Source organism: Myxine glutinosa, chromosome 4 (assembly GCF_964187855.1).
Source record: "Myxine glutinosa chromosome 4, kmMyxGlut1.1, whole genome shotgun sequence".
NCBI classification, from domain to species: domain Eukaryota; kingdom Metazoa; phylum Chordata; class Myxini; order Myxiniformes; family Myxinidae; genus Myxine; species Myxine glutinosa.
In genome coordinates, this window is record NC_136264.1 from 45,155,585 (window position 1) to 45,176,979 (window position 21,395).

The 21,395-nt window shown below is 41.1% G+C and overlaps 1 protein-coding gene across 8 annotated transcripts in view; it reads right to left on the reverse strand.

Annotated features, from left to right (window-relative positions):
* Positions 1-21,395, reverse strand: part of LOC137424615 (ephrin type-B receptor 2) — a 277,241-nt gene that overhangs the window by 209,568 nt on the left and 46,278 nt on the right. The window lies entirely within an intron of this gene.

The following is a 21,395-nucleotide window of genomic DNA, read 5'->3' on the forward strand; positions in this document are numbered from 1 at the left end:
GCTCCTATGTGCGATGTAAACTTGTCTCTTGTGGACTGATGTGTTTGCAATTAACGTCCGCTAATGTCTCCCACTATACTTGTCCTGATCCCTTGGACAAAGTCCTCCGAATGTCCTTGTACAGGGTCCGCCATGAGCTTCAGATCGCAACAACAAAAAACTTGAATCAAGGAGGAAATCAATTCCATAACGACTCCAACCGACACAAGTGTTGATGTAAACTTCTGCACATTCACGTGACCAATTCACCATGCACCTTTTGATATGTGGTCCATCATACGACCTCATGGAGACTCCTATTTTGGCAATGTCAGCACACACACACACACACACACACACACACACACACACACACACACACACACACACACACACACACACACACACACACACACACACTCAACGTATTTCTCACTTGCACCAACACACACCTTCAACACAATCTGCACATGATGTAGTGTGTGATGTCTGAAAAACCTTTGCCACATGGATCTCTCTTTTAACAAAATCACAACCTTTGGGGGAATAAAACAATAAAAGATAAAACGAGAGAAAAATAAATTGATAGAAAAATGAAACAGTTTTGCACGCGTCCCATCTTCGGTTTTCTGAACACAGCCGCTAATTGCAAATCTCACCAGAAATGCGAAGTGATCAATACAATCTCGTTTTTGCTTCGGTTGAACAAAACTTCTCAGCTAAAGTGTGTGCAAAGTGCAAAGCTGCGAATCGCTCACTTTTAATGAGATAGTGTGAAGGAAACAAACAAACAAAGGGAAAAAACAATAGCCAAAAATGAACAAAGTGAACCATTAACAATTAAGGCCCGAAATTTATTAACGGAGTTCTTCATTCTGTGCCCGAAACAGAAGTCAGCAACAAAGTTTTCCTGAACCAAAACACAACTTGAAAATGAATCTGTAACTTTTTCAGTCTGATAGAAGAATGTCATCACGAATGGGATTGCTGGGGAATTATAATCGCAGACGGTGATGCTGATTCGGTCATACTTCATTATCATTATCATCACCATTATCATAATCTTCATCAGCATCATCACTATCACCATTATCATAATCTTCATTATCATCATTATCATAATCTTCATTGCCATCACCATTATCATAATCATCATCACCATTATCATAATCATCATCACCATTATCATAATCTTCATCACCAACAGCATCATCATCACCATTGTCATAATCGTAATTGTCATCATCATTACCATTATCATAATCTTCATCGCCATCATCATTGTCATCACCATTATCAAAGTCTTCAATGCCAACAGCATCATCATCACCATTATCATAATCTTCATCATCATTATAATTATCATCACCATTATCATAGTCTTCATTATCATCACAATTATCATAAACTTAATTGTCATGATCATTACCATTATCATAATCTTCATCATCATTATAATTATCATCACCATTATCATAATCTTCATTATCATCACAATTGTCATAATCTTAATTGTCATGATCACTACCATTATCATAATCTTCATTGTCATCATCATTATCATAATCTTAATTGTCATTATCATCACCATTGTCATAATCTTAATTGTCATCATCATTACCATTATCATAATCATAATCTTCATCACCATCATCATTATCATTACCATTATCATAATCTTCATCACCATCATTATCATCACCATTGTCATAATCTTAAGTCATCATCATTATCAATATCACCACCATTGTCATAATCTTAATTGTCATCATTATTACCATTATCATAATCATAATCTTCATCACCATCATCATTATCATTACCATTATCATCATCATAATCTTCATCACCATCATCATTAGCATCACCATTATCATCATCATAATCTTAATTGTCATCATCATTACCATTATCATAATCATAATCTTCGTCGCCATCATCATTATCATCACCATTATCATAATCATCATCATCATTATCATCATAAGCACACTATCAATCAAAGGTCGATATGTTATCAGCTTATTTTAACTATTCTTGCTCCACCCAAGCATTTTCTGTGAGGAAGTGATAGGAAGGAGTGAAAAGAGGATTTCAGAGTGCAATGCTTGCTGGAGGGTCAAGTCAATTTGTGTGTGCCCATACCCAAGGTAGTCAGGGTACACCTTTCACAGACCATCGGGGTGCTCACATCTCGCCCCGGATGTACCTAAACGTTTATTTCTTTATTTATTTTTTATCAGGAAAGAGTAACAAACAGCAAAGATTGGATCGGAGTTTGTAATCTGAGTACGCACCTGCACACAAGGCGTTAAAACCAGCAGGTGTGTAATATGTCGGCGAGTGTGTAACGTGCCGTGGGAAAACTTGTGTTTCACATTTGTTTAGTGCGCCCGGAGCCCTTGCCAACGTCCTGAGACAATGTGTGTGCGGAAGGACCCATGGGGTGTCAGCAAACAGGTACAAAGGTAAATGTGCCACCGTGTACAGAGAGAGCTTCGTATCACATCGCCGAGAGTGCAACATCAGCTGCGTTTCTATTTCCGAGCTTTTATCTCTCATTACATCGGCTATACCTAAGGTCTTGTGTTGTACATAATCCAATAGGAGTGAAATTGGTGGCAGGAGCAGATCAGAATTAAAATCAACAACAACAATTCATTGGTCATTGGTGTCTTACTTATGACATCATAATTCGACCAGCACAACGCTTAGTCTGATCAGTTTGAAATTTCTTGAGCATTGATCTACGCAACAATTATGTTCGAGATTGTAAACTTATAATGTCGTTGGTCACGTGGTCTGGCAGCCATATTGGATCAAAGAAAAAATCCTTTAAAAACAGAAGAGTTGGCTCGCACCAAGTTGACAGTGCGGGGTAAGTATTCTTTGAGTACCATCTAGTTTGTTGAATGTTATAGATCCTAATGTGACTTGCAAGGAGTTGATGTGTTGTCAACGGCACCTTGAACAATTCCAGGTTCTGAACAACCTGCAGTTGAACATCAGGCCTGGCCACATGGTTCCCAAAGAGCAACTCAAGCCAGAATTAGCCCCTCTCACTTCCCCAGGCTGACCCCTCAGGAAAGTTGGAATGTTTTGGGACATTAAAGAAGAAAAATAGTATCTCTCTATAATGCAAGCAATCTCTGTGTGTCTGTGTGTCTGTCTGTGTGTATGTCTGTGACCGCTGTTTCTCGACAACCACTGGTCCGATCTAAGTGAAACTTGCCAGGTATATTGCTGGGGACCTGAGGATGTGCCTTTTCAAGGTTTGCTATTAATCGGACAAGTGGTTACCAAGTTATGGCCATTTATTTAGCAAGCACATACGTTTTGTACGTGAACGAAGGAAGAGCGAAGGACGAGAGCGAAGGAACGGCGAAGGACGAGAGCGAAGACCGAAGGAACGATGAAAGTTAAAAAAATTTTTTTGCACGTATGGTCAAGCTACAGCAAAGGAACCGCGTGTGTGTTTGTTGTTCTCTTCTCTTTGTGCTTTTCCTTGCGATGAAATTGCAAAATGGCAAAATATGTTGGCGCTAATTGAAGAATTGGCCATTAAAACTAATTTGCGATTAATCGTAACTGCGATATGCGAACTTCCGGACAGTGAGGCCTTATTTTTGGTACGTACGTCAATGTACGTATGTCCACGTATTTATCTCCCCGCACGTACGGGCACGCACTAGTCTATTATAATTATATGAATACCCCTCCCACCTCCAGGAATAGAGAATTCCAAAAAACATAAATGCATAAATGGCAATAGGAATAGCACATTCATTCATAATCTTTGTGATGAGTGGACAATAATTATTCACAAGACCCCATACAAAAACAAACTATTTGCCAAGGGCAATCATCCTCACTATTAAGCAAACTACAGGAAGGGAAATGGATAATTGGGGAAGAGTTTAGGTGCACGACAAATAGGGTTTAACTCGACGCAATTTAAACATAGTCTGCTAAATTGCCCATCCAAATCACGCGGGGACTACAAACCCAAAGAATGATTTGATGCGGTCATCTCACAGAACAGTTATTCCTGAATATGGTCATTCACAGGAATGAATTGATGGGGAAAAGTGACTCATCAATCCATGGATGACAAGAGCAATGCGACTGTGTCGCCAATATGCCTACGCATAGTCCCACAATGGGTAGATGCCCTCGTTCACTGTCCTAAAAATAAACAAGTTTGAATTTAAATCCCTTCAGCTGTTTTCAATTATCACATTTTCACAAGCCATGACAGGTTTCACATCGATCGGTGAAGCGGTTTCAGAGAAGGGATTTTTAGAAATATTGGCTTTCACGCTAATAAGGCTGCCACACCACATGACATATGACCTTAAAAAATGTACACTCTTTGATCGGATAAGGTTCGTTTTTTCGTGTTGATCGGATAAGGTTCGTTTTTCTATTCAAGATAGCTGCCAAACCACGTGACCTAGGACATCATCAATTTCAAATGGTATGCAAAAATGGTGTTAGATGATATTTGTCAAATTTAGCATCGATAGGGTAAGCGGTTTAAGAGATATAATTATTTAATATTTTCCTTCAATCCAATATGGCTGCCACACCATGTGATCAATTATATTTTCGTGATGAACTTTTAATCACCGTGCCTAGTCAAAGACACATGCAAAGTTTCGAGTCAATCGAAACAGAAACTTTCCTCCTTCAAGATGTCTCTGATTCCTTAATATCTCTTCCTGGTTTCTACCCCCTCCAGTATGATAGACCTGAGCCTCGTCCTGGTGGTGGGGTTGCTATCTTTATCAAAAACTCTCTTCCTCACTCTCCTTGCACTGCCCTCTCTCCACCCCAACCCCAGGAGTCCTCTCCGGCCTTGCTCTCCCAGCTCTCTCTGTGCTCTGTCCCCCAAATATTCCTACAGGTCGCACAAGATCTGCCAGCAACCCTCTTATGGTTAAACTGCCAAAATCTAGGCTCTCTGCTCACCTTCACTCTTTCATTCCCCTTTTCTCCCGCCTCTGGAACAAACTCCCGCATTCCCTTCAATCCCACTCCTCCCTCCAGGTCTTTAAAACAGCTGTTCACCACCACCTCCATCCAAAACCTTGATCTTTTATACCCCCTCTAATTCACCCCAGATACACTTTTTTGAAATTCGAACTTCTTTCGTGGAAGTCCTTGCAGTTTCCATATGTTTTATACCTCTCCCACCTCCCCCCAAGCCCCCTCCCTCCCACAGTTCTCCCGATGTTCCTGCTCTCAAATGTTGTGTTTGTGTCCTTCCCCCTCTCTCCCCATCTTGTCTACCACTCCCCTTATTTTGTTTTATGTGTCGGTTTGACTTTCTGTGTGATTGACGTTAGCTCTTTCACGAGCCTAGAACTTGTATACAAAAAAAAAAATCAATTTGGAGGTTTGGGAGGATGTTTTTTTAAAGGTTTTGGGTTAAATCCAATATGGCTGCCATACCATGTGACCTATGATGTCATAAATTTAACATTTCAATACAAATAGATCATGTGCATGCAATTTCAGATTTTTAAGATAAGGAATTAGATTAAAACATTTTTGACTGGTATACTTAGGTATACTTAGGTATACTTAGGTATACTGGTATACTGTCACTTAGGTTTTTTATACCACTTCACCTATGATGTCATCATTAACATGATTTTGTTCCCCATTGGGAGTACTTGACAATGTGCCAAGTTTCAAATTTTTCCATTCAGCGGTTTCCAAGAAATAATTTTTTAATTATTTGCGTTTAATCCAAGATGGCTGCCATAGCACATAACCTACGACGTCACAATTATCATAAAAACATTCTGCATGGGTGTCACGCCTACCCTGAAAGTTTCGTCTCAATCAGCCATGTGATTGCTGAGAAAAATGAGGTTTAGCCCGTACGGACGGACAGACGGACGGATGGACAACCCAAAAACATAATGGCTCCAGCCACCTTCGGGGGCGGAGGCACAAAAATGTTTAGGATGTTTTGTCACAACACCATCGAGATGAATAGAAATGAATATGATCTTACTTTATTGCTCGTCATGTTTGTGTTTGAATGATGGGACCTTACCCGAGTTCGTATTGAGAAATCAAATGTTGATTGTGAGACTCAAGGATGGCTTCGGTAGAATTTAAAACCCTTAAGAGAAGTACAGTTGGCATATTTGTCATTTTGTGGCTGAGCACTCAGTCATGCTGTTGGGGTCCAAGGAACAAATCACATATCCTGAATTTTGTCAATTTTCAACTAATGTCCTCACAGTTCATGAAAGCAAACAATTATGTTTCCTTGGTGTGTGTGATATCAATATACAGTATATCATATATGGAACATCCTCCATGAGCCTTTGATTGCTGTAGTTGAAATAATACTCTTCAAATATCATTTCGAAGCTCGACCTTGCCAAGAGATATGAAATTAGTTTCCTGTTCCCGTACGAGTGTTTCCGTATTATATATTATTTACCTATCCTCTTCATCCCAATGGGACATATGGCTGTATATCCAGATATGCAAAGCTGATACAGACAAACCCAAGAATACTCAAAGCTGTATTTGCTGCCAAAGGTGCTTCTATGTAACACAACAAAATGTGAAAAAAGGTGTGAATACTTTCTGAAGGCACTGTTCATTATTGTATATCCCAATTCAGTGCTACTTTTGCCTGCTGGGTTCTGTCTCTATTGTCTTCTCCACATCAGGCTCTATCCACATTTAAAATCAGATTTCTATCTCCATCGGGCTACTAGTGTAGCAGCATAGCAAACCTGTTGTGCATTTTGTGATACAAGCACCAAATTTGGCACAAATGTACATTAATATGTTGCGAACATTTTCAGATATTGGACCACTTGAAATTCCGTAATTTTTTTTTTCAAATTTTTTCAAATTTCGTAATTTCAAATTTTTCGGGTGACACCGTCACAATTTCGGTCTTCGAGGCCGGCCGATATAGTGGGGCGGCTTAGCCCAAATATTCAAAAGAATTGTGCATTTTGTGATACAAGCACCAAATTTGGCACAAATGTACATTAATATGTTGCGAACATTGTGTGGTCAGCAATGAAGACGAGAGTCTGAATTATATGTATGCAAAAGACCTTGTGAACCAGTGAAGCAAATACACGGGTAAGCATGAATTAAATCTAGGGCATGATATAATTTCCATGATGTTTACCTCTACACTCAATGGTGGAAGGAGGTAATGTTTTGATCCCAGCTTGTCTGTATGTCTGTTTGTCTGTTAGTCCACAAAATTCCAGACAAAGCTTGTAGTAGTGGTAGTTGTAGTGGTAGTGGTGATAACAGAAATTGTTATATAGAACTGAACTTATATTATTATTATATGCAGAAAATAACTTCATTTCTATATGCCCTGCAGTGGACAGGTTAATTGGTTTATGCACTGAATGGGTCACCCTGGTGTGCACTGCTGTGTTCTGCCTCACTGAGTTGTTCAGGTATGATGTACTCAGCACAAGCTTCCGGTCGGCCCGGAGGTGGGGGTGCGGGGCCTGTCACGGAACGTCAAAACAAACGGCCTGCCGGGGCCGCCCAAAAGTCGGGCGTGAGGGGCGCGTCCACTAATGGAACGCCTCTCGCTTCCCAGATCGAGGGCCACGTGGTCAGGAGAACCTCGTCCCTTCCGGTCACACTTTGCCTATCGGCCGGCCTCGAAGACCGAAATTGTGACGGTGTCACCCGAAAAATTTGAAATTACGAAATTTGAAAAAATTTGAAAAAAAAAATTACGGAATTTCAAGTGGCCCAATATCTGAAAATGTTCGCAACATATTAATGTACATTTGTGCCAAATTTGGTGCTTGTATCACAAAATGCACAATTCTTTTGAATATTTGGGCTAAGCCGCCCCACTATACATAAATGAGTCATTTCTGCTCCACTGCCTTCCTTACATGCCATCAAACTGCAAAATGAGGGCCAGGACGAGAAAAGGTTTTGCGGAGGTTAAAACAGTTTGCTCAAGAAGTTCTTGATTGAAATTTATTTCTCGAGTGTTCAAAATTCCTTTTTTCTTGGTGAGGTTGAGCTAAAGTTGGTCTGCAGATAGCAAAAAAACATTAAAAAGGTAGAGAGAGATACAGAGAGAGATATACTATATTGTGATATTCAGCTGAAGCCTCATGTCCAAACTCATTTCTATGTATTTATATATTTCTTTCAGAAAATTTTAGGAAGGCAAAAGAGAAGTTTTGTGCAGACATGATAGGCACATAGGGAAAAGGTTCAGGAGTTTTGAGTGAATGCATCATTAATGCAAGACTTATCTTGCCTGCGGTACTGCAGACAACCCACAACTACGATCAACATATGTCAGTGCAAGCATGGAAACAACATCACAATTGTCGTGCATTCCATGTACGGATGTATCCGACAATAGTGGAAGAAAGGTACGATGAAAGAGCGCACAGCTCGAAACGTCAGTGACATCTACATTTGAGGGTCTGTTGAAAAAGCACGATTACTGGAGGGAAAGTTTGTTGTAACTTTTTCTTTTCCAGCTGCTCATAAAGAAACAAACTTTTTTCAAAACAAAAACAAAGTATTTATAATTTGTATAGTGATGACAAACGTTTGGTCAGTTAACCCTTTTAAAATTGGAAAGGGTCGGTTAACAAGACATAGATGAAACCTTTGAATATTGGAAAACTATTTTGACACAAGACAATACTTTGAGGCTTAATGATCACAAAATAGGTCATAAAAGTACTGTGCTGTTTACGAACCAAGATGATCTTGCGGCACTCAGCAAAACGCGCTCGATGCATTCACGCACAGCTGTGGCCCTTGTAGGCCGAGGGCGAATGTATTTGGTTTGAAATGCAAATGGAAAATGTGAATAGTGCCGCATACGCAGAAAGTTCATGGCATAAAAACCATCTGACTTCTTTCATGACACGGCAGAAAATTAAAACAAACAAAGGAGAACATCAACGATGTGTGCTTAACATCACCATCTGCTTCGAGAAGTTTTTTGTGTGATGTCGAGCACAGGAATGAATCTACTGATGTGAAGGTCGCTTGCAAACTCTCCAAGCAATCTTGCCTTTTAACGACATCTGAAATGATTTTATCGACAATCCACTTCACTTTGTGCTGGATGCCAAAATATATGCCATCATGAAAAATATTAGCAAGGCATCCAAAGAGCTGAAAGCATAATAATATCTTGGATAACTTCTTCAACGTCTCCAAATAATCGCACATTTTTGTCTGACAGCCAGAGAACGTTTTAAACCCAATACTTTGATGAAGCAGCTGGTCAGGCCTGATGTTCCAGTGTAATATCAGCTCAGGTTGCCGGCGACAACTCACCTACTTGTCACACAACACACCAAGGATCGTCAACATCCACAAACGATCAGTGTCTGCGGTGGGTGTTCAGGCTTAACGTCTGTGTGATGCAGGGTGAAAGCATTGATGCCTTTCCCTGGATGTGAAACACCAGGATGACAGTTTGTATCTGGGTCAAGATCTGAACACGGGCTGGCCACCTCAAAGCTATCCTACCAATAACACCTAAAATACAATAATGGCTCGTGCAAAAATCCATCCTCATATAATATCATTAAACAAACCCATGTAATTCCAGAAGGAGGATTATACTTAACTAGCAACGGTACCCGCCCTATGGGCGGGGCATCAATTGGGAGGCCCAAATGAAAAGGCAAAACATCAGAAATTGAAGGCTTTTTTAATTTAAACGATTCATATAAACATCCGTTGAATCATATCACATGCAAATCATCAAAATCTAAACAGTACAAGGCGCCCATTTTGAAAAAAGATTGACTTCTGCAAAATGGAAGTGGCTTCAACACGTCTTTCTCAGTCGCACGTTTATGTGTGAAGAGTGCGTGCCGAATCTGTAACACGGAAGCGGCCGCTACACCTGTTTCTCAGTCGCTTTGCACACGCTGCCGTGTTACTTCGGAGCCACACGTTTATATAGGAAGAGTTCCTCAGGAGTCGAACGACTCTCTCCTAGTACGTAGAATTTCAACAAAAGCCACAACACTGTTCATATCGGTAAATATTATTCCATCGTGTTTGGAAAAACTGGAAAATTGGAAAATTTGACAACTTGGAAAAATTGGAAAAACAATATAGCCTATTTTACTTCAGGCGGTCCGAGGATTACCCACCCAAAATATTGTTGCGATCGGATCAGCCGTTTTTGCAGTACCTTCGAACAGACAGACAGACAGACGGACATTTGGTAAGATGAGCAGGCAAGTCACGAGTATATATATATATATACTATGTATGTATATATATATATATATATATATATATATATATATATATGTATATATATATATATATATATAAATATATATATATATATATATACATACATACATACATACATACATATACACACACACACACACACACACACACACACACACACACACACACACACACACACATATGCAAAGCGCTACATCTGGTGGAAACCGAGCATAGCTTTTCAGCGGCAGAGAAACAATGAATGGAGGCAACTACAGGCAAATCCTTGAGGACAACCTCCTTCAGAGTGCAAACGACCTGAGATTGCAGTGAAGATTTATGTTCCAACAGGACAATGACCAAAGCACCACTGGAATGGTTTCAGTACAAGAACGTAAAAGTCCTTGAATGGCCCAGCCAATGCCCAAACTTGAATTCCATTGAGATTCTGTGGAAAGACTTGAAGATTGATGTTCACCGACACTCCCCATCCAACTTGACAGAGCTTGAGCAAATCTTCAAGGAAGAATGGGAGAAACTCACTCCTCAAATCCAAATGTGCAAAGCTAATACAGACATACCCAAGAAGACTCGAAGCTGTAATCGCTGCCAAAGGCACTTACATGAAGTATTGACTCAGGGGGTTGAATATGTATGTAAATTAGATAATTTTGTATTTCATTTTTAATTACATTGTAAGCATTTCAAAAAAATAAATTCAACTTTGACATTGTGGGGGATTATGCGAACATCGGTGACAAATATCTGAATTTAATCCATTTTAAATTCAAGCTGCAACACAACAAAGTGTGAAAAATTCAAGGGGTGTGAATACTTTCTGAAGGCACTGCGTTTTATATATATATATATATATATATATATATATATATATATATATATATATATATATATATATATATTGTCACGTGAAAAAGTAAGTACACCCCATGTAAAGTTTTGACTTTTTCAACATATTTCAACATACAGCTATTTGATCTTCATTTCAACAATATTGATAGATAAAGGTGATATAATATAACAAATATAATGAAACATTTACATTTTGTAGTCCATTGTATAATTTAAATAAACATAAATGCAAATTTCGCATGTGGAAAAAGTAAGTACACCCCAACATTTATCACTACTTCAAAAACCTAAAATTAGAATCAGGTGCACCAGCTCAGGTGCAAATGATTAGAACATCGTTAGTGAGGATCTGGGAGGAACCTGTCTTATTTAAACCTCAGACATTTGGTTTGGTTTGCTCTGTTGTTGAAGTGTGCGGCATCACCATGCCTAGATCAAAAGAGCTCTCTGAGGCTTTCAGAAAGAAGGTTATAGATGCCTACGAGTCTGGGAAGGGATTTAAAAAGATCTCCAAACAATTTGAAATCAATCATTCGACTGTCCGGAAGATCATCTACAAGTGGAGAAGATTCCAAACAACTGCCAACTTGTTCAGGCCAGGCCACCCCAGCAAGTTCAGCCCGAGAGCAGACCGCAAGATGCTGAAAGAAGTCTCTAAGAACCCCAGAATGTCATCATGGGACCTACAGGTAGCTGTTGCCACTGTTGATGTCAAAGTGCACGAGTCTGCCATTAGAAAGAGGCTGCACAAATTTGATCTACATGGGAGGTGTGCCAGGAGGAAACCTTTGCTGTCCAGAAAGAATATCAGGGCAAGACTAAAGTTTGCCAATGAACACCTTGGCAAAGACCAACACTTTTGGAACAATGTGCTCTGGACAGATGAGTCAAACGTAGAGCTATTTGGCCACAGTCTCAGAAGACATGTTTGGCGAAAACCAAAGACAACATTTGCCCACAAGAACCTGATACCAACTGCAAAGCATGGTGGTGGAAATATTATGGTTTGGGGCAGCTTTGCTGCATCAGGGCCTGTGCAGCTCACCATCATAGAATCCACTATGAATTCTTCATTTTACCAGAGGGTGCTTGAGGATTATGTGAGGCCATCTGTCAAAAAGTTGAAGCTCAACCGAAGGTGGACCTTGCAACATGACAATGACCCTAAACATACCAGTAAATCCACCAAGGAATGGCTGAAAAGAAAGAAATGGGGGGTTCTGGAATGGCCAAGTCAAAGCCCGGATCTAAATCCCATCGAGATGTTGTGGGGGGATTTGAAACGAGCTGTGCATGCGAGAAACCCCTTAAACATCGCACAGCTGAAAGAATTCTGCATGGAGGAGTGGGCAAAAATTTCTCCCAGTCGATGTCAGAGACTGGTAGACAGTTATAAGAAATGCCTCCTTGAGGTTGTTTCTGCCAAAGGGGACAATACCACCTATTAGAGCCAAGGGTGTACTTACTTTTTCCACATGCGAAATTTGCATTTATGTTTATTTAAATTATACAATGGTCTACAAAATGTAAATGTTTCATGATATTTGTTATATTATATCACCTTTATCTATCAATATTGTTGAAATGAAGATCAAATAGATCAAATGTTGAAATATGTTGAAAAAGTCAAACCTTTACATGGGGTGTACTTACTTTTTCACGTGACTGTATAGTGTATATATATATATATATATATATATATAGATACACACACCACAGGGCCAAAAGTATGTGGATACCCAAAAATCACACCCATATGTGCTCGTCGAACATCTCATTCCAAAATCATGGACATTAATATGGAGTTGGTCCCCGCTTTGCTGCAACAACAACCTCCACTCTTCTGGGAAGTCTTTCCATTACATGTTGGAAGATTGCTGTGGGGATTTGCTTCCATTCAGCCACAAGAGCATAAGTGAGGTTGGGCACTGATGTTGGGCGATTCGGACTGGCTCGCAGTCGGCGTTCAAATTCATCCCAAAGGTGTTCGATGGGGTTGAGGTCAGGACCCTGTGCAGGCCAGTCAAGTTCTTCCACACCGATCTCGACAATCCATTTCTGTATGCATTTCGCTTTGTGCATGGGGGCATTGTCACGCTGAAACAGGAAAGGGCCTTCCCAAAACTGTTGCCACAAAGTTGGAAGCACACAATCATCTAAAGTTATTGTCTGCTGTGTCGGTAAGATTTTCATTCACTGGAACTAAGTGGCCGAGCCCGAACCATGAAAAACAGCCCCAGACCATAATTCCTCCTCCACCAAACTTGACAGTTGGCACTATGTATTCGGGGAGGTATCGTTCTACTGTCATCTGCCAAACCCAGATTAATCTGTCGAACTGCCAGATGGTGAAGCATGATTCATCACTCCAGAGTACGCATTTCCCATTGCTCCAGAATCCAATGGCGGCGTGGGCAAGACAGCTGCACACAAGCCTAAGATCACCAATGCACATGGTGATCTTAGGCTTTTGTGTGGCTGCCCAGCCATGGAAACCCATTTCATAAAGCTCCCCACGAACAGTTGTTGTGCAGACTTTGCTTCCAGAAGCAGTTTGGAACTCGGTCGTGAGTGTTGCAACCTAGGACAGACGATTTTTACACGCTACGCGCTTCAGCACTCGGAAGTCGAATTATGTGAGCTTGTGTGGCCTAACACTTCGCGGCTGAGCTGTTGTTGCTCCTAGACATTTCCACTTCACAATAACAGCACTTACAGTTGACCGAGGCAGCTCTGGCAGGGCAGAAATTTGACAAACTGACTTGTTGGAAAGGTGGCATCCTATGGTGGTGCCACGTTGAAAGTCACTGAGCTCTTCAGTACGTCCCATTCTACTGCCAATGTTTGTCGATGGAGATTGCATGCCTGTGTGCTTGATTATATATACCTGTCAGCAATGGGTGTGGCTGAAACAGCCGAATCCACTAATTACAATGGGTGTCCGCATACTTTTGGCCATGTAGTGTATATACAGTGCATATCAAAAAAAAAGGTAATCCGAATTCAAGGGGTTAATATGCAAAGGTTATTTATTTTGACAATTTACATGTGGTTTACCAATTAAGAGGAGATCCTCAGCTTTCCATTGATACCTTCCATGCATCATTGCTGTCACACATGACCGAGTACATGTTCATTGAAAATGACAAGTTCAAATCGCATTTTTACAAGTTTGGCTAATCGATGCAAGTCAGGATAATTGGTGCAAAATGAACGTCACATGTGAACTTTTCTCAGGAATGATTGGCCTTTATGCACCCACACCTTCAACATGTCCACCTCCCCTTTCAACACAAAGCTCACAGCGGCGGAGCATTCCCTGAACTGCTCGTCTCACCATAGCCGGGTCATTGTGCAAAGCATCCACTTCATGTCGAATAGGGCCCTGCAATTCGTCAAGATCACGGGAAGGAGTTACGAACACCTTGTTCTTTAAATGTCCCCAAAGGAAATAATCACATGGTTTGAGGTCAGGTGATCTTAGCGGCCATTCAACTGCATGGTTGAGGGCGATGACTCGGTCTCCAAAGAGTTCCCTCAGTCGATCTCGGACAGCGATAAAGCGATGTGCTGGGGCGCCGTCTTGGGCCCACCAGAGATATCTGAAGAGACCATGAACCTGTCGGTCAAAGTTCTCCTCCAGCTGCTGTAAAACTTCATCATTGATCATCTGCAGATACCTGTTACCATTGACATTCCTTTGAAAGAAAAATAGTCCGATCATCTGACTTTTTCCACAAAGTCATTCCTCTTCCCTCAGATCGGCAGTCAGCAGCCTCCTCACTCTCTGAAGACCTGGACAAAATCACAGACTGGTCAAACAAGTGGAACATGTCTTTCAATCCTGACAAATCTCACACTCTTACTATGTCTCTCCAAAAAGATCGACTGGACAACCCTCCCATCTACTTTCTCAACAATCCTCTCCAAGAAGTTCTGTCGCTCAAGCTTTTGGGTCTCGCTATCTGCCATGATCTTTCTTGGCAAAACCACATTTCCAAGCTGACCTCCAAAGCCAGTCGCCGACTGGGCATCGTGCGAAGTCCTTCCTCGGCACACCTGAGCTCCTCACCACATACAAGGCTTTCATCCGCAGCTCAATGGAATACTGTTCTCCCCTATGGGCCGGTGCTCCTGCCTCACACCTAGCTCGGCTTCACGCTGTTGAAACCAAAGCTTTCAGAATCATTGGAATCTCCCGTGATGAAGCTATCTCCGAGGGCCTTTCACTCACTCACCACAGACAGGTTGGTGGTCTTTCTGTCTTCTACCGACTCCTCTCCGGCCTTGCTCCCCCAGCTCTCTCTGTGCTTTGTCCCCCAAATATTCTTACAGGTCGCACAAGATCTGCCAGCAACCCTCTGATGGTTAAACTGCCGAAATCTCGGCTCTCTGCTCAACTTCACTCTTTCATTCCTCTTTTCTCCCGCCTCTGGAACAAACTCCCACACTCCCTTCAATCCCACCCCTCCCTCCAGGTCTTTAAAACAGCTGTTCACCACCATCTCTTATCTTTCCCCATCCAAAACCTTGATCTTTTCTACCCCCACAAATTCACCCCAGATCCACCTTGTTTGAAATTCCAACTTCTTTTCTGGAAGTCCTGGCAGTGTCCATATGTTTTACACCTCTCCCACCCCCCACCCCCCCTTCCCATGCCCCCCCGCCCCCAAAGCCCTCTCCCTCCCACAGATCTCTCGATGTCCCTGCTCTCAGATGTTGTGTTTGTGTTCCTCCCCCTCTCGCCCCATCTTGTCTACCGCTCCCCATGTTATATGTTTTATGTGTCGGTTTGTCTTTCTGTGTGATTAATGTTCGCTCTTTCACGAGCCTCGATCTTGTATACAAAAAACAAAAAAAAAAGTTCCAACCAAACAGTCCACTTTTGTCGATTTATGTTGGTGTCAAAATTAAATTCCGGGGGTTGTCCTGTCGGTGCATATTCAATAACATTATGGGTATTGACCTTGCCGTCCATGGCGAAAGCAGCTTCGTCGTCGATAATGAGATACCGCAGGAAATTGACATCTGCTTCGCAACGTGCTATCAACCATCCGGCAAGCACCAGCCTCCTGGCAAAATCCCCTGGCATAAGTTGATGCCGCATGTGAATCAGATATGGATGTTGGTGGAGGTCCGGTCTTGTGATTTGGTTGAATGTTGCCGAAGGCAATCCCGTCCCATTTCGTCTTGCGCTGGTATCCCTAGGATGCTCCAACACTTGCTTCCTTACTGCTGCAATGTTCATTTCCGATTGCCCAGTGCGCCTCTTACCAGAATTCCCCTTGTTGCGGTTGAGGCTCGTGCCATGCTCTTGGTATTTTCTAACATTCGCCCAGATGTTTTTGGCTGCTGGAGGCTCCCGTTCTGGGAAACGTTCCCTGAACGCATCACGGGTTCGCTGCAAACTTCAAGTTTGGTGAAAGGTTGTAACCACGAAGGTCCGCTGTTCAGTCGTAAGTTGAACCATCTTTTCAATGACTCAGACAGTCTCTAAACCCATAGGCCCAGACAGTAGGCCCATCTTAAATACCAATCTTAAATAAAGGATGACGCAACCGACGATTACCAGACCAGCTTAACAATTTTACATAATCAACTTGGCAGTCGACAAGTAATGCGTCTATTTCAAACTGTCTTGCACCGATTAGCCAAACTTGTAAAAATGCGATTTGAACTTGTCATTTTCAATGAACATGTACTTGGTCACGTTTGACAGCAATGATGCATGAAAGGCATCAATGGAAAGCTGAGAATCTCCTCATAATTGGTAAACCACATGTAAATTGTCAAACTAAATAACCTTTGCATATTAACCACCTGAATTCGGATTACCTTTTTTTTGATATGCATTATATATACATATGTACATACATATATATCTAAACAGGAGCAGGAAAAAAAAGTTTCCCCTCTCTTAACTAGACCAGTTAAGAGGCTTGACATGAAATAAAAATATAGATTCGTTTTCCGTGTCAAATAACTGAACCGATGAAAGTTATAGCATTATTGATGCACTCTATTCTCATAGGCACACTCACTTGCAGATAAGGGGAAAATGTGCTCATGTATTATCCAAGAAGAGGCTTTTATGTGCATAAAAGCACTCACGCATCTTCGCTAAACTGCATCATCGATTCCCCTCAAAAAAAGAACAAGAAAAAGCTGATGTTCTCCACAAGAAGACCTTAAGAAATTCCTCAGACCCTTTTTTGTATGCGGGAGCAAACATTGTATTCCTTTTTCAAGAGTTCCTGTACGGTCGATCAATCTGGAGGTTTCTACGGAAATTTAAAATATACTCAAAGGATACAAATAAAAACTTGTCCTTCAAATCAGACGTAAAACAATAAAGTATGACTGCATGCAGGAATGAAATATCAAATCACTTAATTCAGAAAGGCAAAACATTATGTTGCTGACAGTGACTCTTGGTTGAACAATTACTTTAGAACAAGCGATGAAAAGAAAGAATAAGACTTTTTTGACAGTAAGGTTGTGTTAACATCAAGCTGCCACTTTCGTTTGGCGAGAGGCAACGGGAAACTGAAACGCATGTCCAAACAGTGTACACGGTCCTCGAGCCGCCATGAGACCCCGGTTTAGCCTCCTGAGGCAGCGTTTGCGGCTTGAGGCCTGCCGATGGCGTGCCATGTTTGACCACAACAAGAAATACGAAGCGAAATTGGTTTGGCACCGAGAGAGCGTCCTCAGTTGAAGGTTGGAAAGATAGTTTGGTGAAAATAAAATAAAGGCAGATGTAGAGAGCACGAGCTGCCTGGTTTGTTGTTGTGCTGTCAAAATACTTCCAAACATGTGTTTGGGATTTTCGAGCAGCTGTGAAGAATTCCTGTGGAACGGGCACATTCATTCTGCGTGGATTCTGCTGTCGCTGCATCAGGGTTAGAAAGGTATTTGAAATATGTTACATTTGCTGACTAAATTGACTACACTAAACTAAACTCACAAAATATGTTTTTTTAAGCACCTGTCTGTTCGGCAGCAAATATGAAATAAAAAACTGACAAACTTAGTTATGGCAAAGCTAGAAAACAATATACGAGTAGTAAACTCAGTCAAGAAGCTACTTAAGGCATTTCCAAGAGGCACCTTTCAATGCCCTGAGTGCAGAACTCTTATAAATGTGTTTGTACAGCTGATATGATCAAGTGGATACCCATTCCTGAACATCTAAAATGAAGTTTAGAGCTCAATTGCACCAAAGAGGTGAATGAATAACACCATTGGTTATACAATTAAAATTTATTACAGACAGACAAGAACTTAACCGAATAGTAAATACCGAATAGTAAATTCGGTATAGTAAATAACCAATTACTTCCAAACCGAATAATACCGAATAATAAATAACCAATTACTATCACAAAATGATCACAAAATTACTATCACCAACCCTGGTGTTGGTGTAGCGGCTAGGGTGCCGGCTTAGGATCCTAGGATCCTGGGTTCGAATCCCAGTAGATCGCCGAATTAACGCCAGGGGGGTTGACTCAGCCTGCTCATCCTTCCGAGGTCGGCTAATTGAGTACCAGTTCACTGGTAATTACCTGTTTGTCGTTAAAGGCGGCAAAAAGGGTTGGCGTCAGGAAGGGCATCCGGCCGCAAAACATTGCTTCAAAAAGGGGACCGAAAAACAACAACAACCACGGTTCCCGAAAAAGGCCAACCCCCGCTTTGCGGGGAAAAATGGCCTCTAAAGGTGTTTTTTTTTTTTTTTTTATCACAAAGTATAACTAGAAAGAGCAAACCAGAAAGAGATTGCAGACCCTCACCAGGATGTGTTTTAAGTGTTTTTTTTAAGGCTTTTGCGTTAAAACAAATATGGCGGCCGAACCACGTAACCGATGACGTCATCATTTTTTTTCTCTACTAATTTATGCCTCGATGACACTCAAGAAATTTCATCTTGATCGGATGGAATTTTGTACTTGTCGAATTATGACATCATAATGGAGGAACCTATGACATCATTATTAACATATGTCATTCCCCATGGAGAGTTCTTTACAATGAGCCATGTCGCAATTTTTTCTATGCAGTGCTTTCGGAGATATAGAGGTGCAAAGTGTTTCGGTTTTTACAAGATGGCGACCATACCACGTGACCTATGACGTCATAATCAGCATTAAAAAATTATACAGGTGGAGTTACACCTTTGGTGAAAATTTCCTGTCAATTAGACCAATGGTTGCAGAGAAAATCATATTTATTCTGTGCGGCCAGACAAACAAACGGGTTCAAATGCAATACCCTCTCCTCAGGCGAGGGTAACTGGAGAGTTCTTAGAACAGGTGACCATGTGCACTGTGCAGCGTCCAAGTATATACTTCAATTTAAATAAAATGATGATTTTAAGATAATTTAAAAAAATATTCCAGAAGTTCAGAACAATTGAAGCAGTCTTATACACCACCCTATTTAATATGTCCAAAACTGGTGGTTCTTGGAAGTAATAAGCAGGTGATTTATGTACAATAGTGTTTAAGTATATAATTCAATTTAAATTAAATAAAGGTTGTGAAAGTCATATAAATAAATTAATTGCGGAAGTTTACCGCAGTTGACGCAGTGGCTATTACATCACCCTATCTAACACGTTACAATAGTTATTTGTGCCTGTTTATGTCCATTAGAACTTCCTTAAAAACAGCGAATTTCTTGTTTCGAATGACTTTCAATTTTGTTTGACCGCCGGGTAGGCAGACAGAGTGAAGCAATGATCTCACTCCTTTCTGTGCGTGTGCGATCGGGCCGAATTCAGAGACAAAGTACTGCTAAACAGCAGCTTTGTTTTGCGACTCATGTTCCGATTCATGTTCAAAATATAACAATCAATTTAAGTTAAGTTATTCCTTGATCATCAACTGACATTTGTCGGCAGATAGATGGACGGACAGATGGACATGAACCAATTGCTTTATCCCACTTTTTGCTTTGCGGGTGCAGGGTAATAATATGCTCCATTGGAGGAAACTAAAAAATAAGGGGGAGGCATTAAATCAAATGGCGAAGCAGGACTCCAAGAAAAAAGTCCAAAAGGAATCAACCATACTGTGTGTGAGGATGTTGCAAGTCTGAAACCCAGGGACCAAGAGCCAGAAAGAGAAACTTTATAAAGAGGAGCCATGGCTCCTATATTTTCATCCAGCCAAACTACCTGTCTGCAGCATACAAGGCAACTTTCATAGCTACCTTTCTGACTTCCTCACCTTGCGCAGTCAATGCATTACTGTGAGTGGAATCCCTTAGTCTCTTCTCCTTGTAAAAGCTGGAGTACTCCAAAGCAGAATCTGTGAACCAATCTTATTCCTAATGCATTAAAACAACTTCTGATGCTCCCGAAAACCCTCTCCTCGTTTTTGCAGCTCACTACATATTGTGTCATATAGTATCTTCACCACACTGACATTTTATCACTCTCTGTTGAGCTAGAGTTGATAAGCATGTCCTTCAATCCTGGATATTCTCTTAGTTTCACCATCTCGCTCTGCAAGGATCTTCAAACACACTCATATATCTATTGCTGCAATCATCCACTTAAAGAGGTTCAGTCTTGTGATCTTTGAAGATCAGAATCATCAACAACCTCTCTTGGACTGACACGTCAAAGCTGGCCTATAAAGCCAGTCGTAGACTGGGCAATAAGTGGGCATCCTCCATTATTCTGAATCATTCCTTATAAATCCAGAACTAGGCATAGCCACAGACCTTTGTTCGTAGTTCAATGAAGTACTGTTCTCTCCTATGGACTGGTGCTCCTGCTTCACATAATCAGGCTCTCCTGAATTATGTAGACTCTAAAACTCTCAACATTGGCAACTCCCACAATAATGCAGAAGCATAAGGCCCATTGTTCTTACATCACAGACAGGTTGGTGGTCTTTCTCTTTTTTATTGCCTCTATTCTGGTCTTACCCCCTCTGCTCCCTTCACTAGCTGACTAACTGTCAACCAGCTCCTCCAGGAAGCATGTGTTCTTCCAGTACCCATCTCCCAGTTAAAATTTCAGAATCCAGGCTTACCGCCCACCTCCACTCTTTTGTTCCTCTTTCAGTAAGGAGCCTTTTGCATCTCATGCCCTGGTGAAGAAACCATCAGTGCTTCTTCTTCTTCAAAATTCAAAGAGGCTTTTAAAGCATACAACTTTGTGAATAAAATGAATTAATTTTTTTCAAAGTGAATCGATTTACGTGGAAGAAAAATTCATTCTTATGAAGACCCCCATGGGCTGCTATGCCATGGAGTGACATTGAGGATAAGTTCTTAAGGTGTGT